The sequence below is a fragment of the Lolium rigidum genome, chromosome 3 (genome assembly GCF_022539505.1).
Source record: "Lolium rigidum isolate FL_2022 chromosome 3, APGP_CSIRO_Lrig_0.1, whole genome shotgun sequence".
Lineage (NCBI taxonomy): Eukaryota > Viridiplantae > Streptophyta > Magnoliopsida > Poales > Poaceae > Lolium > Lolium rigidum.
Window position 1 is genome coordinate 75,898,817 of NC_061510.1, and position 15,036 is coordinate 75,913,852.

Consider the following 15,036-nt stretch of genomic DNA (forward strand, 5'->3'; position numbering starts at 1 on the left):
ACGCGAGACCCCTCGCTGGCGCCGGAACAGTACGTAGCGATGATAATTTCCACGGCTTGGAGAAAGAGGGGGATAGAGGCGAGAGAAGTGTTTGTACGAACGAATGGCAGTAAAGGTAGCCGCACGTCATGCATCCCGATCGAGCTGGAAGATGGTCAGATGGATAACTCGAGCTCGATCTACCGAGAGGCGGGAGAGGACGGGCGGCACGTGTCGACGAGCGTGTGGATGAACAGCCGAACCCACGGCCTCGCTGGGAGCTAGGGCTTTAGCTTCGTAGGACTTCGATCGCTGGTAGTAGGACTTGGATGGTGGGGCTTTGCTATCTGTCAGCGCTCTGAACTATCTTCCTTTTTCACTCTGGCAATAGCTCTCTTTTGCTGCTAGCTGTTCGACAGTGATCCTGTTGCTTGTTTTTATCGTCTGAAATAAAAGGCACAAAGTGCAGGATGCCTGACAGGTTTCCGGGATTTATGGGCCTCCTGGGGTTAAGGAGTACTACGAAGGCATATCCCTGTTTGAAAGGGGAAAAAATAAATTCTTTTTGAAGATTCTCAAAACGGAAACAGACCCTCTTCCAAGACATAGTTTTTTTTTGAATGGTTTCCAAGACATAGTTTCGGCCACATCCATCATGCAAACATATGTCAGTGGCTATAGCTAAATCGACTTAGAGGCTGTCATTCTCCATCTTATTTTAAAAAAATATTTGCATGAAGCTAGAGGCTTGGATCAAATGGTTCTTAATGTTGACCTAATAGTTACTTCTTGTTGCATGTCCTCCGAAAACTAGATAAAATTACATCCCTTAGATGAATAAAACAGAAACATTGCAGGTCAATGCTGACAAACTATTTCTTCGATAAAGGGAATATATTAACATCAGAAGATACCAATTACACCCAGCCTTTGCAACAACGCAATACCCTAATGGCAGTATGGATGCACACAACCAAAAAGAGAAAGAGAAAACTAAGAAATAAAAGCCCCGCTACAGTATTCCATCACCTAGGAACAACAATGCTACCACCACTAAGACAACACCTGAATTTCCGACTCTCCAAAAGCGACGCCTCCAAGAAGAAAACAATGCACCAGCGCCGTCATCGCCCGATCAAAGATCTTAGGTTTTCACCCGAAGATAGTCCCCACTCTCAAAACAATGCCTTCAACAAGGTCATTGTCAGGCACAACCAATTAAGGCTAGACCTTGGATTTTCACCCTGAAAGGTAGGACTCTGAACTTCACATGTGTTGCCGACCCCACTTACATACCACTGTTGTGAAGCCCGGAACAACAAGCAAGTCCCTCAACAGTGTAGAGAATCCTTAGCTAGTCCTCCAATCCGGCCTTCATTGATATTCTCTTCTTCTGACTTCACCATGGATCAATGTCACTTGATCACACCATAGAACAGAGCTTGCCGATGCTCCCTCCAGAACTAAACAGTCGGAATAAAATCATGGGTGCGCATGACCGAATACCACCTGATCCAGGAAACTCCAGGCATAAAGTGCACTATTACATTCCTTGGCGGAGCCTTTCGGAACTTATCACTTCGGCCAAATCAAGACGGACATGCCTCAGGAGGTCTTCATCTTCACACAAGAAAGACCCATAGGACTGCCACCATTATTCAGGTCGGGCCCCAACGCCCCGACCATCCCAGGTCGGCCGAGGCAAAGCAGTGACACCAAGCAAATGGGCAACTCCTTACAGCCGGCCGACCCTCCACCGGCGAAAACCAGGATGGCCATGCGTTAACATGCCACCAACCCGCCGTGATCGCAGTCATGGCTCGGCCATCGCCGGCTACCATGCCTTTCGCCACGCCGCCGGGACTCGGTGACGGATCGTTAGACCCACCACACCATCCTCTGGCCGACCATCTCCGGTGAAGAAGAGGGCCGCCTCCGCCATCATTCCCAGGGCTGTTGCCTAGGCGTCCTCGAGCCGCGGGAGAAGCCCAGGAGAACCACCTTGCACCGTCGGGAGGCGGGGAGATGCAGCAGGATTTGCAGAACAGATCGAAGATCTGGGCGCCACCTACTGGCCATCGCCGCCAGCCACCCCCGGCGTGCCGTTGCCCGAGAAGTGGATCGGCCCCGACGAGATCTACATCGCTGATCAGGTCACCACCGTCCCCACCCTCCATCGCTAGCATCGAGGGCGGTCCTAGCCGCAGCATGATATGTTGCAAACGTATCTATAATTTTTGATGCTCCATGCTTGTTTTCTACCAATTTCATTATGTTTTATGTGCATTTCGATACACTTTTTAGCATTTTCCGGAACTAACCTATTGACATAGTGCCACAGTGCCAATTCCTATTTTCTGCTGTTTTTGTGTTTCAGAAAAGTTGTACAGGAAATATTCTCGGAATAGCACGTGACAAAAACCCAGGACCTTATAATTTTGAGGGGAAGCCTGAGCCAGAAGGAGACACGCAGGGGAGCTGCCGTGGCAGTACACAGGACAGGCGCGGCCCCACCCCTGGCCGCGCCTGGCCCATGTACTGGCCACTGATACGTCTCCGACGTATCGATAATTTCTTATGTTCCATGCTACTTTATTGATGATACCTACATGTTTTATACACATTATATGTCATTATTATGCATTTTCTGGAACTAACCTATTAACAAGATGCCGAAGTGCCAGTTCTCGTTTTTCGCTGTTTTTGGTTTCGAAATCCTAGTAACGAAATATTCTCGAATCGGACGAAATCAACGCCCGGGTTCCTATTTTTCCCGGAACCATCCAGAACACCCGAGAGCCGCCGAGGGAAGCCCCGGGGGCCCCACACCACACCCTGGCGCGGCCGGAGGGGGGCCGCGCCACCCTATGGTGTGGTGGCCCCGAGCCCCTCCGAGGCTGCCCTTCCGCCTATTTAAAGCCTCCGTCGCGAAAACCCTATTACGTTCGACGAAACCCACGGAAACCTTCCGGAGCCGCCGCCATCGCGAAGCCAAGATCCGGGGGACAGGAGTCTCCGTTCCGGCACCTGCGCGGAGCGGGGAAGTGCCCCCGGAAGGCTTCTCCATCGACACCGCTGCCATCTCCACCGCCATCTTCATCACCGCTGTCTGCTCCCATGAGGAGGGAGTAGTTCTCCATCGAGGCTAAGGGCTGTACCGGTAGCTATGTGGTTAATCTCTCTCCTATGTACTTCAATACAATGATCTCATGAGCTGCTTTACATGATTGAGATCCATATGATGAGCTTTGTATCGCTACTAGTTATGTGCTACTCATGTGATGTTATTAAAGTAGTCTATTCCTCCTGCATGGTGTAAAGGTGACTAGTGTGTGCACCGTGTGGTTCTTGTCGTAGGCTATGATCATGATCTCTTATAGGTTGTGGAGTTAATTGTCATTATGATAGTATTGATGTGATCTATTCCTCCTTCATAGTGTAATGTGGACAAGTGTGTGCGCTATGTTAGTTCTTGGTTTATTTTGCAATGATCTATTATGCTCTAAGGTTACTTAAACATGAATATCGAATGTTGTGGAGCTTGTTAACTCCGGCATTGAGGGTTCGTGTAATCCTACGCAACGAATGGTGTTCATTATCAAACAAGAGTATATGTAGCACATATGAGAAAGAGTTATTTATTATGCGATCAATGTTGAGAGTGTCCACTAGTGAAAGTCTATTCCCTAGGCCTTGTTCCTAAATACTGCTATCGCTGCTTGTTTACTGTTTTACTGCGTTACTACTGCTGCGTTACTACTGCATGTTTATTTTCTGCAATATTACTACCATCAACTGCACGCCAGCGAGCTATTTTCTGGCGCCGTACTACTGCTCATATTCATTCATACCACTTGTATTTCACTATCTCTTCCGCCGAACTAGTGCACCTATTAGGTGTGTTGGGGACACAAGAGACTTCTTGCTTTGTGGTTGCAGGGTTGCTTGAGAGGGATATCTTTGACCTCTTCCTCCCTGAGTTCGATAAACCTTGGGTGATCCACTTAAGGGAAAACTTGCTGCTGTTCTACAAACCTCTGCTCTTGGAGGCCCAACACTGTCTACAAGAATAGAAGCACCCGTAGACATCAGCCACCCCGGCCTCCGCTAACATCGCCCTTTTGCCTATATATTTCCCTCGCAGAGAAACTATCAGATATCAAGAAAGAATTCCACGAAAAGTCTCGACGCCGCCGCCGTATCAAACCCTAGTTCGGGGGGTTCCTGTTGCCTCCCCCGTGGAGATGATCTCCATGGGGGAGGGCTCCGAAGAAGCCATGAAGGAGGGAGTTGAGGGGCTGCACTCCACGCTGCCCTCTCCGCCGTCTCAACCGCCATATCCATCGCCAACTCCTCCTTGTACTCAGGGTCCATCCTCTCATAAACCTCTGTACCGCCCTATGTAAACATGGTGTTCGATGCTATATTCTATCCTATTATCTATGTCATGTTTCATAGTTTATTTGTTCTTAGATTGGATGGGTGATTTTCTTTGATTCATTAGAGTTGTGATCTGATATGTTATTGTCCTTGGTGTCCATTATATTTGTGCGCGCATGGATCAAACACCTAGGGTTAGTAGTATTTGTAACGAAGCGGGGGGAGTTCCGTTGGAGCGACAGAAACCTGAGAACGCGAACCGATTAGTTGCACATATGGGAGTAAAGGGGACCTAGAGCTTAAGGCTATGGTTGGGGAAACCTTAATGCTTGTTAGTAGTTACGGATGTTTTCTAGCAAGCCAATCATATAGTGCTTGCAATCCCAAGTAGCAGAGTGCATGTATATTTAGCCTCTCCCACATAGAAAGCTCCTTCGAGGACAGTGAATCCGAGATCGTCACTATTTTGTCTTGAGCAAAGCCACCACTATTACCACCACTTTTCCACACTCATGTTACTGGTTACTTAGTTTATTTTACCGCTCGATACGTCTCCAACGTATCTATAATTTCTTATGTTCCATGCTAGTTTTATGACAATACCTACATGTTTTGTTCACACTTTATATCAATTTTATGCATTTTCCGGGACTAACCTATTAACAAGATGCCGAAGTGCCAGTTCCTGTTTTCTGCTGTTTTTGGTTCCAGAAAAGCTGTTCGGGCAATATTCTCGGAATTCGACGAAACAAAAGCCAAACCTCCTATTTTTCCGAGGGACACACGGAGCCAGAAGGGCAAGCCAAGGGGGCCAACGGCCTCCACACCATAGGCCGGCGCGGCCAAGAGGGGGGGCGCGCCGCCATATGGGGTGGGCCCCTCGGGCACCCCCTCGCGCCGCCCTTTCGCCAAAACCCCAGGGGAGTCGACCAATTTTCCAGAAGACATCCAGAACTCCGCCGCCATCGCGAAACCCAATCTCGGGATCAGAAACTCCGTTCTGGCACCCTGCCGGGACGGGGAATTGGAGGAGATCATCGCCATCATCGCCGCCGACGCCTCTCCATCGACCATTGATACGTCTCCGACGTATCGATAATTTCTTATGTTCCATGCTACATTATTGATGATATCTACATGTTTTATGCACACTTTATGTCATATTCGTGCATTTTCTGGAACTAACCTATTAACAAGATGCCGAAGTGCCAGCTTCTGTTTTCTGCTGTTTTTGGTTTCGAAATCCTAGTAACGAAATATTCTCGGAATTGGACGAAATCAACGCCCGGGTTCCTATTTTGCCCGGAAGCATCCAGAACACCCGAGAGCCGCCAGAGGGGGGCCACACAGGCCCCAGATGATAGGCCGGCGCGGCCCACCCCCTGGCCGCGCGGCCCTATGGTGTCGTCGCCCCTTCGACCTTCTAACGCCGCCTCTTCGCCTATATAAAGCCCCTGCGTCGAAAACCCTTACGGAGGAAGCCACGGTACGCGAAACCTTCCAGAGCCGCCGCCATCGCGAAGCCAAGATCTGGGGGACAGGAGTCTCTGTTCCGGCACTCCTGCCGGACGGGGAAGTGCCCCGGAAGGCTTCTCCATCGACACCGCTGCCATCTCCACCGCCATCTTCATCACCGCTGCTGCTCCCATGAGGAGGGAGTAGTTCTCCATCGAGGCTCGGGGCTGTACCGGTAGCTATGTGGTTCATCTCTCTCCTATGTACTTCAATACAATAATCTCATGAGCTGCCTTACATGATTGAGATTCATATGATGATGCTTGTAATCTAGATGTCATTATGCTAGTCAAGTGAGTTTTACTTATGTGATCTCCGGAGACTCCTTGTCCCACGTGTGTAAAGGTGACAGTGTGTGCACCGTGTGGGTCTCTTAGGCTATATTTCACGGAATACTTATTCACTGTTATGAATGGCGTAGTGAAGTGCTTATTTATATCTCTTTATGATTGCAATGTGTTTTGTATCACAATTTATCTATGTGTTACTCTAGCAATGTTATTAAAGTAGTTTTATTCCTCCTGCACGATGTAATGGTGACAGTGTGTGCATCCGTGTTAGTACTTGGTTTATGCTATGATCATGATCTCTTGTAGATTGCGAAGTTAACTATTGCTATGATAGTATTGATGTGTATTATTCCTCCTACATAAGCATGAAGGTGACAGTGTGCATGCTATGCTAGTACTTGGTTTAGTCGTGTCGATCTTTCGTGCACTCTAAGGTTATTTAAATATGAACATTTAATTGTGGAGCTTGTTAACTCCGGCATTGAGGGTTCGTGTAATCCTACGCAATGTGTTCATCATCCAACAAGAGAGTGTAGAGTATGCATTTATCTATTCTGTTATGTGATCAAAGTTGAGAGTGTCCACTAGTGAAAGTCTATTCCCTAGGCCTTGTTCCTAAATACTCGCTATCACTCGCTTGTTACTGTTTTATCGAATTACTATCGCTGCGTTACTACCGCATGTTTACTTCCTACAATATTACTACCATCAACTCGCATGCCGACGAGCTATTTTCCGGCGCCGTACTATCTGCTCATATTCATTCATACCACTTGTATTTCACTATCTCTTCGCCGAACTAGTACACCTATTAGGTGTGTTGGGGACACAAGAGACTTCTTGCTTTGTGGTTGCGGTGGTTGCTTGAGAGGGATATCTTTGACCTCTTCCTCCCCGAGTTCGATAAACCTTGGGTGATCCACTTAAGGGAAACTTGCTGCTGTTCTACAAACCTCTCGCTCTTGGAGGCCCAACACTGTCTACAAGAATAGAAGCACCCGTAGACATCAAGCACTTTTCCCGGCGCCGTTGCCGGGGAGGAAAGGTAAAAGGCACTCATACTCCGGTTCCAGGTAACAGTACTTTTCTGGCGCCATTGTGTGTGTGCTCGAAGTTATTTCCTTTAGACTCTGCAATTGCGACATTTGGTTTCTTGTTTACACTAGTTAGGCATAATGGACAACAATGACCTTTTTATTCTATTTCCTGATTTAAGACATGGATGGTTTGATGCGAAAATTAAAAAACCCATGGAACATATTAATATGAATGCTTTGAACACTATTGTTGCTAATGCTATGGAAAATTCTAAGCTTGGGGAAGCTGGCTTTGATGAGCATGATATTTTTAGTCCCCCAAGCATTGAGGAGAAAATTTACTTTGATGATACTTTGTCTCCCATTTATGATGATTATAATGATAGTAGTCTTTTGTTACCACCTGTTATGGAGGATAAATTTGATTATGATTACAATATACCTCCTATATTTGATAGCTACTTTGTTGAATTTGCTCCCACTACAATTAATAAGAATGACTATGCTTATGTTGGGAGTAGTAATTATTTTATGCATGAGACTCATGATAAGAATGCTTTATGTGATAGTTATATTGTTGAGTTTGCTCATGTTGCTACTGAAAGTTATTATGAGAGAGGAAAATATGGTTGTAAAAAATTTGATGTTACTAAAACACCTCTCTATGTGCTGAAATTTTTGAAGCTACACTTGTTTTGTCTTCCTATGCTTGCCACTATACTCTTCATGAACTTGTTTATTTACAAGATTCCTATGCATAGGAAGCATGTTAGACTTAAATGTGTTTTGAATTTGCCTCTTGATGCTCTCTTTTGCTTCAAATATTATTTCTTGCGAGAGTATCATTAAAATTACTGAGCCCATCTTAATGGCTATAAAGAAAGAACTTTTTTGGGAGATAACCCATGTGTTTATTTTACTACAGCACTTTTTGTTTTGTTGAGTCTTGGAAGTTGTTTACTACTGTAGCAACCTCTCCTTATCATGTTTTTGTGCCAAGTAAAGTTTCTATGTTAAAGTTGATGTTATATTTGGGATCACTGCGCAGAAACAGCATTGCTGTCTGTCACGAATTCTGGCACAAGTCTCTGTAGAAAATTCGAAAAAATCTGCCAATTTACGAGCGTGATCCTCAGATATGTACGCAACTTTCATTAGTTTTGAGTTTTTCCATTTGAGCAAGTCTGGTGCCATTTTAAAATTCGTCTTTACGGACTGTTCTGTTTTTGACAGATTCTGCCTTTTATTTCGCATTGCCGCTTTTGTTAAGTTGAATGAGTTTCTTTGTTCCATTAACTTTCAGAAGTTTTGTGCAATGTCCAGAAGTGTTAAGAATGATTGTGTCACCTATGAACATGTGAATTTTTGATTATGCACTAACCCTCTAATGAGTTTGCTTGAAGTTTGGTGTGAAGGAAGTTTTCAAGGGTCAAGAGAGGAGTGTGATATACTATGATCAAGAAGAGTGAAAGGTCTAAGCTTGGGGATGCCCCGGTGGTTCATCCCTGCATATTCTAAGAAGACTCAAGCATCTAAGCTTGGGGATGCCCAAGGCATCCCCTTCTTCATCGACAAAGTATCAGGTTCCTTCTCTTGAAACTATATTTTTATTCCGTCACATCCTATGTATTTTACTTGGAGCGTCTGTGTGCTTTTATTTTTATTTTTTGTTTTGTTATCTTAGTTCTCTGAATAAGTTCATCCTTGTGTGGGAGAGAGACACGCTCCGCTGGTTCGTATGAACACATGTGTTCTTAGCTCATAATATTCATGGCGAAGTTTCCTCTTCGTTAAATTGTTATATGGTTGGAATTGAAAAATGCTACATGTAGTAATTGGTAAAATGTCTTGGATAATGTGATACTTGGCAATTGTTGTGCTCATGTTTAAGCTCTTGCATCATATACTTTGCACCTATTAGTGAAGAAATACATAGAGCATGCTAAAATTTGGTTTGCATAATTGGTCTCTCTAAGGTCTAGATAATTTCTAGTATTGAGTTTTGAACAACAAGGAAGACGGTGTAAAGTCTTATAATATTTACAATATGTCTTTTATGTGAGTTTTTTCTGCACCGGTTCATCCTTGAGTTTGCTTCAAATAACCTTGCTAGCCTAAACCTTGTATCGAGAGGGAATACTTCTCATGCATCCAAATCCTTGAGCCAACCACTATGCCATTTGTGTCCACCATACCTACCTACTACATGGTATTTCTCCGCCATTCCAAAGTAAATTGCTTGAGTGCTACCTTTAAACAATTCAAAAGTTATTACCTCTTATTTGTGTCAATGTTTTATAGCTCATGAGGAAGTATGTGGTGTTTATCTTTCAATCTTGTTGGGCAACTTTCACCAATGGACTAGTGGCTTCATCCGCTTATCCAATAATTTTGCAAAAAGAGCTGGCAATGGGATTCCCAGTCCCAAATTAATTAACAAAAATAGACACTCCTCCATGGTATGTGATTGTTGGACGGCACCCGAAGGATTCAGTTAGCCATGGCTTGAGAAAGCAAAGGTGGGGAGGAGTGTCATCATAATAAAACTAAAATAAAAAGGCACTCCTTCATGGTATGAGATTGTTGGCAGGCACCCGAGGATTCGGTTAGCCATGGTTTGTGAAAGAAAGGTTGGAAGGAGTGCCACCCAAAAATAAAATAAAATGGGAGCCGCTCTTTGAAGGTTTGTCTGGCAAGGGGGTTAGAGTGCCCACTACCATTCGTTGACAACAACAAACACCTCTCAAAACTTTACTTTTATACTCTCTTGATGTTTTCAAAATAAAAGCTCTAGCACAAATATAGCAATCAATGCTTTCCTCTTTGAAGGACCTTTCTTTTACTTTTATTGTTGAGTCAGTTTACCTATCTCTCTCCACCTTAAGAAGCAAACACTTGTGTGAACTGTGCATTGATTCCTACATACTTGCATATTGCACTTGTTATATTACTTTATGTTGACAATATCCATGAGATATACATGTTATAAGTTGAAAGCAACCGCTGAAACTTAATCTTCCTTTGTGTTGCTTCAACACCTTTACTTTGATTTATTGCTTTATGAGTTAACTCTTATGCAAGACTTATTGATGCTTGTCTTGAAGTACTATTCATGAAAAGTCTTTGCTTTATGATTCACTTGTTTACTCATGTCATTACCATTGTTTGGATCGCTGCATTCATCTCATATGCTTACAATAGTATGATCAAGGTTATGATGGCATGTCACTTAAGAAATTATCTTTGTTATCGTTTTACCTGCTCGGGACGAGCAGGAACTAAGCTTGGGGATGCTGATACGTCTCCGACGTATCGATAATTTCTTATGTTCCATGCTACATTATTGATGATATCTACATGTTTTATGCACACTTTATGTCATATTCGTGCATTTTCTGGAACTAACCTATTAACAAGATGCCGAAGTGCCAGTTCTCGTTTTCGCTGTTTTTGGTTTCAGAAATCCTAGTAACGAAATATTCTCGGAATTGGACGAAATCAACGCCCGGGTTCCTATTTTGCCCGGAAGCATCCGGAACACCCGAGAGCCGCGCAGAGGGGGGCCACACAGGCCCCAGATGATAGGCCGGCGCGGCCCACCCCCTGGCCGCGCGGCCCTATGGTGTCGTCGCCCCTTCGACCTTCTGACGCCGCCTCTTCGCCTATATAAAGCCCCTGCGTCGAAAACCCTTACGGAGGAAGCCACGGTACGCGAAACCTTCCAGAGCCGCCGCCATCGCGAAGCCAAGATCTGGGGGACAGGAGTCTCTGTTCCGGCACCCTGCCGGACGGGGAAGTGCCCCCGGAAGGCTTCTCCATCGACACCGCTGCCATCTCCACCGCAATCTTCATCACCGCTGCTGCTCCCATGAGGAGGGAGTAGTTCTCCATCGAGGCTCGGGGCTGTACCGGTAGCTATGTGGTTCATCTCTCTCCTATGTACTTCAATACAATAATCTCATGAGCTGCCTTACATGATTGAGATTCATATGATGATGCTTGTAATCTAGATGTCATTATGCTAGTCAAGTGAGTTTTACTTATGTGATCTCCGGAGACTCCTTGTCCCACGTGTGTAAAGGTGACGAGTGTGTGCACCGTGTGGGTCTCTTAGGCTATATTTCACAGAATACTTATTCACCGTTATGAATGGCGTAGTGAAGTGCTTATTTATATCTCTTTATGATTGCAATGTGTTTTGTATCACAATTTATCTATGTGCTACTCTAGCAATGTTATTAAAGTAGTTTTATTCCTCCTGCACGATGTAATGGTGACGAGTGTGTGCATCCGTGTTAGTACTTGGTTTATGCTATGATCATGATCTCTTGTAGATTGCGAAGTTAACTATTGCTATGATAGTATTGATGTGTATTATTCCTCCTACATAAGCATGAAGGTGACAGTGTGCATGCTATGCTAGTACTTGGTTTAGTCGTGTCGATCTTTCATGCACTCTAAGGTTATTTAAATATGAACATTTAATTGTGGAGCTTGTTAACTCCGGCATTGAGGGTTCGTGTAATCCTACGCAATGTGTTCATCATCCAACAAGAGAGTGTAGAGTATGCATTTATCTATTCTGTTATGTGATCAAAGTTGAGAGTGTCCACTAGTGAAAGTCTATTCCCTAGGCCTTGTTCCTAAATACTGCTATCACTCGCTTGTTACTCGTTTTACTTGAATTACTACTCGCTGCGTTACTACCGCATGTTTACTTCCTACAATATTACTACCATCAACTGCATGCCAGCGAGCTATTTTCACGGCGCCGTACTACTGCTCATATTCATTCATACCACTTGTATTTCACTATCTCTTCGCCGAACTAGTACACCTATTAGGTGTGTTGGGGACACAAGAGACTTCTTGCTTTGTGGTTGCAGGGTTACTTGAGAGGGATATCTTTGACCTCTTCCTCCCTGAGTTCGATAAACCTTGGGTGATCCACTTAAGGGAAACTTGCTGCTGTTCTACAAACCTCTGCTCTTGGAGGCCCAACACTGTCTACAAGAATAGAAGCACCCGTAGACATCAACCATCCATGATTCCCCCATCCATGTGTGAGTAAATCCCCCGCTGTAGGCTGAAGGGGATAGTAGGGATTGGATGAGATTGTTCATGTAATAGTCATAAGATTGTTAGGGCATAGTGCCTAGTATCCGTTGTTGGTACTTTTATGATATTGTTGCAACTTGTTATGCTTAATGCTTGTCACTAGGGCCCGAGTGACATGATTTCAGATCTGAACATGTTATTGATTCATGATGATATTCATTGTTTTATGATCTTACCTGCAAGTTGTATACACATATTGTTGTCCGGAACCCGAGGCCCCAAAGTGACAGAAATTGGGACAACCGGAGGGGAGGGCTGTGATATGACGATCACATGTGTTCACGGAGTGTTAATGCTTTGCTCCGGTACTCTATTAAAAGGAGTACCTTAATTACCGATAGTTTCCCTAGAGGCCCGGCTGCCACCTGGTTGGTAGGACAAAAGATGTTGTGCAAGTTTCTCATTGCGAGCACGTACGACTATATACGGAACACATGCCTATGGTTGTTTAGTACTTGGATACTGTTTTATTATTATCTGCAAATGCCTAGTCTTGATTATTACATGAGTTATCTTATCCATGCAGCTCCCGTTCATCCATCCCTATGCCTACAGTATTTTAATCCTGCTGTTTTGTAAAAAATCACTACTGCTGTCTTTATTACACTTCTGCTTATATTTCACTAGTGCTACTGCTATAAAACTGTTGCTACTGATAAACTATTGCGAGCAAGTCTGTTTCCAGGTGCAGCTGAATTGATAACTCCGCTGTTAAGGCTTACAAATATTCTTTGGCTCCCCTTGTGTCGAATCAATAAATTGGGTTTTACTTCCCTCGAAGACTCGTTGCGATCCCCTATACTTGTGGGTCATCAAGACTATTTTCTGGCGCCGTTGCCGGGGAGCATAGCTTTATTTGCAAGTTCACCTGAATTGATATTGTTCGCTGCAAATCCTCCATCATGGGTAAACCTCGCGATGCTAAAGTCGCCATATTACCATCCACTACATGAAAAGGTGCAACTCTGAGTACCTCTGCTGCTCTTGATTCACCATCTGTGATAAGTCAACTTGTTTCACCACCATAAGCTTCACGTGTTGGTACTTCTGCTGAATCTGAAAATTCCTCTGATAATTTTGATGATGCTTCTACCGTGCTTGATGATAATGGTTCATTAGGTCCTTTTCTAGATGCTACAATTGCTAGATCTAGACAAATTGAAAATACTGAAATTCCTAATGAAAATATTGTTACACTCGTTAATTCACTCGAGTCTGTTGAACACTCTAATGATGATCCTGATGAAGATTATGTGGAACTTGATGATGATTTTATTGATAAATATAATGCTACTACTGGTGTAAGTAACATTAAAAAGCTTCTTGCACAACATGCTGTTAGATATAAACTGTATCCTGATCCTAAATTTGCCACATCTCCTATAAACATTAAGGGTAAGGATTATGATTTTTCTCTTGATTTATCTCAAATATCTATTGTTGAGAGAACACCTTTTTGTGGTACTGAAAAAGAAAGTGCTGTAGAGCACATGAATGAGCTTTCTACTTTGAGTAGCTTGTTTTCTGATGATATTAAGAAGCGTACTTATTTTGTTGCTAAAATTTTTCCTTTCTCATTAAAGGATGATGCTAAAATTTGGTATAATAGTTTGCCTCCTGATTCTATTGATAGTCCAAGTTGTTTGCTTGATGTTTTATTTCGAAAATATTTTCCTGCTAGTGCTCAACATATTGCTTTGCAGAAAATTTATAAATTTGACCAGGAAGATGGGGAGAAATTGCCTGAAGCTTGGGCAAGGTTTTGCTCTCTTCTTAGAACTCGGCCTAGACATGATTTGGAAAAGCATGAATTACTTGATATATTTTATAGTGGACTAATCATTGAGTCTGGGGCATAACTAGATAGTTGTGCTGGTTGTGTTTTCAGGAAAAGAACTCCAGACGAAGCTGAAGAATTATTGGCTAGAATAGGCCAAAATCATGATGATTGGACTACACCTGAACCAACCCCAACACCAATATTGAAGAAGAGGGGTATGATTGAATTAAATAATGAAGATATGAGGGAAGCCAAGAAATCTCTTAAAGAGAAAGGTATTAAATCTAAAGATGTGAAGAATTTACCTCACATAGAAGATTTATGTAAGATAACTCCCCCTTCATCCACGATTGAGGTACATTCTCTTCAACGCTTTGATAAAGGAGACATTCCTTACTCAAAACCTCCTGATCAATGTTTAGATGAATTTGATAATTATGTTGTTAAGCAAGATAATTTTAATATGAGAGTAGAGAATCATCTAATGGAAAATTCTCAAGCTATTAGTAAATTGCATGATATTGTGGAGAGAACCTCCAATAATGTTAAGATGCTTGTTAAACATTTTCATATGGTTCAAACTCAAATTGATCAACTCACTAAAGTGCAAAATGACTTGTTAAAAAATACTCATAAAGAAAAACATGCTTATGAAGTAACAACTAGAGGTGGTGTTTCTACTCGGATCCTCTATATCCTGAGGGGCATCCCAAAAGAGTTGAACAAGATTCTCAACGAACTAAAGAAACTAGTGGTCCTTCTAAGAAAAAGAAGAAGAAACATAAAACTGTTGTGGAATCTTCTGAACCTGTTAATGCTCCTAATAGTATTTCTATTTCTGATGCTGAAACTGAAAGTGGTAATGAACATGATAAAGATAATGATAAGAATGATGTTTCTGATAAAGAAGAGATTGAAAATGAACATGATAAAGTAG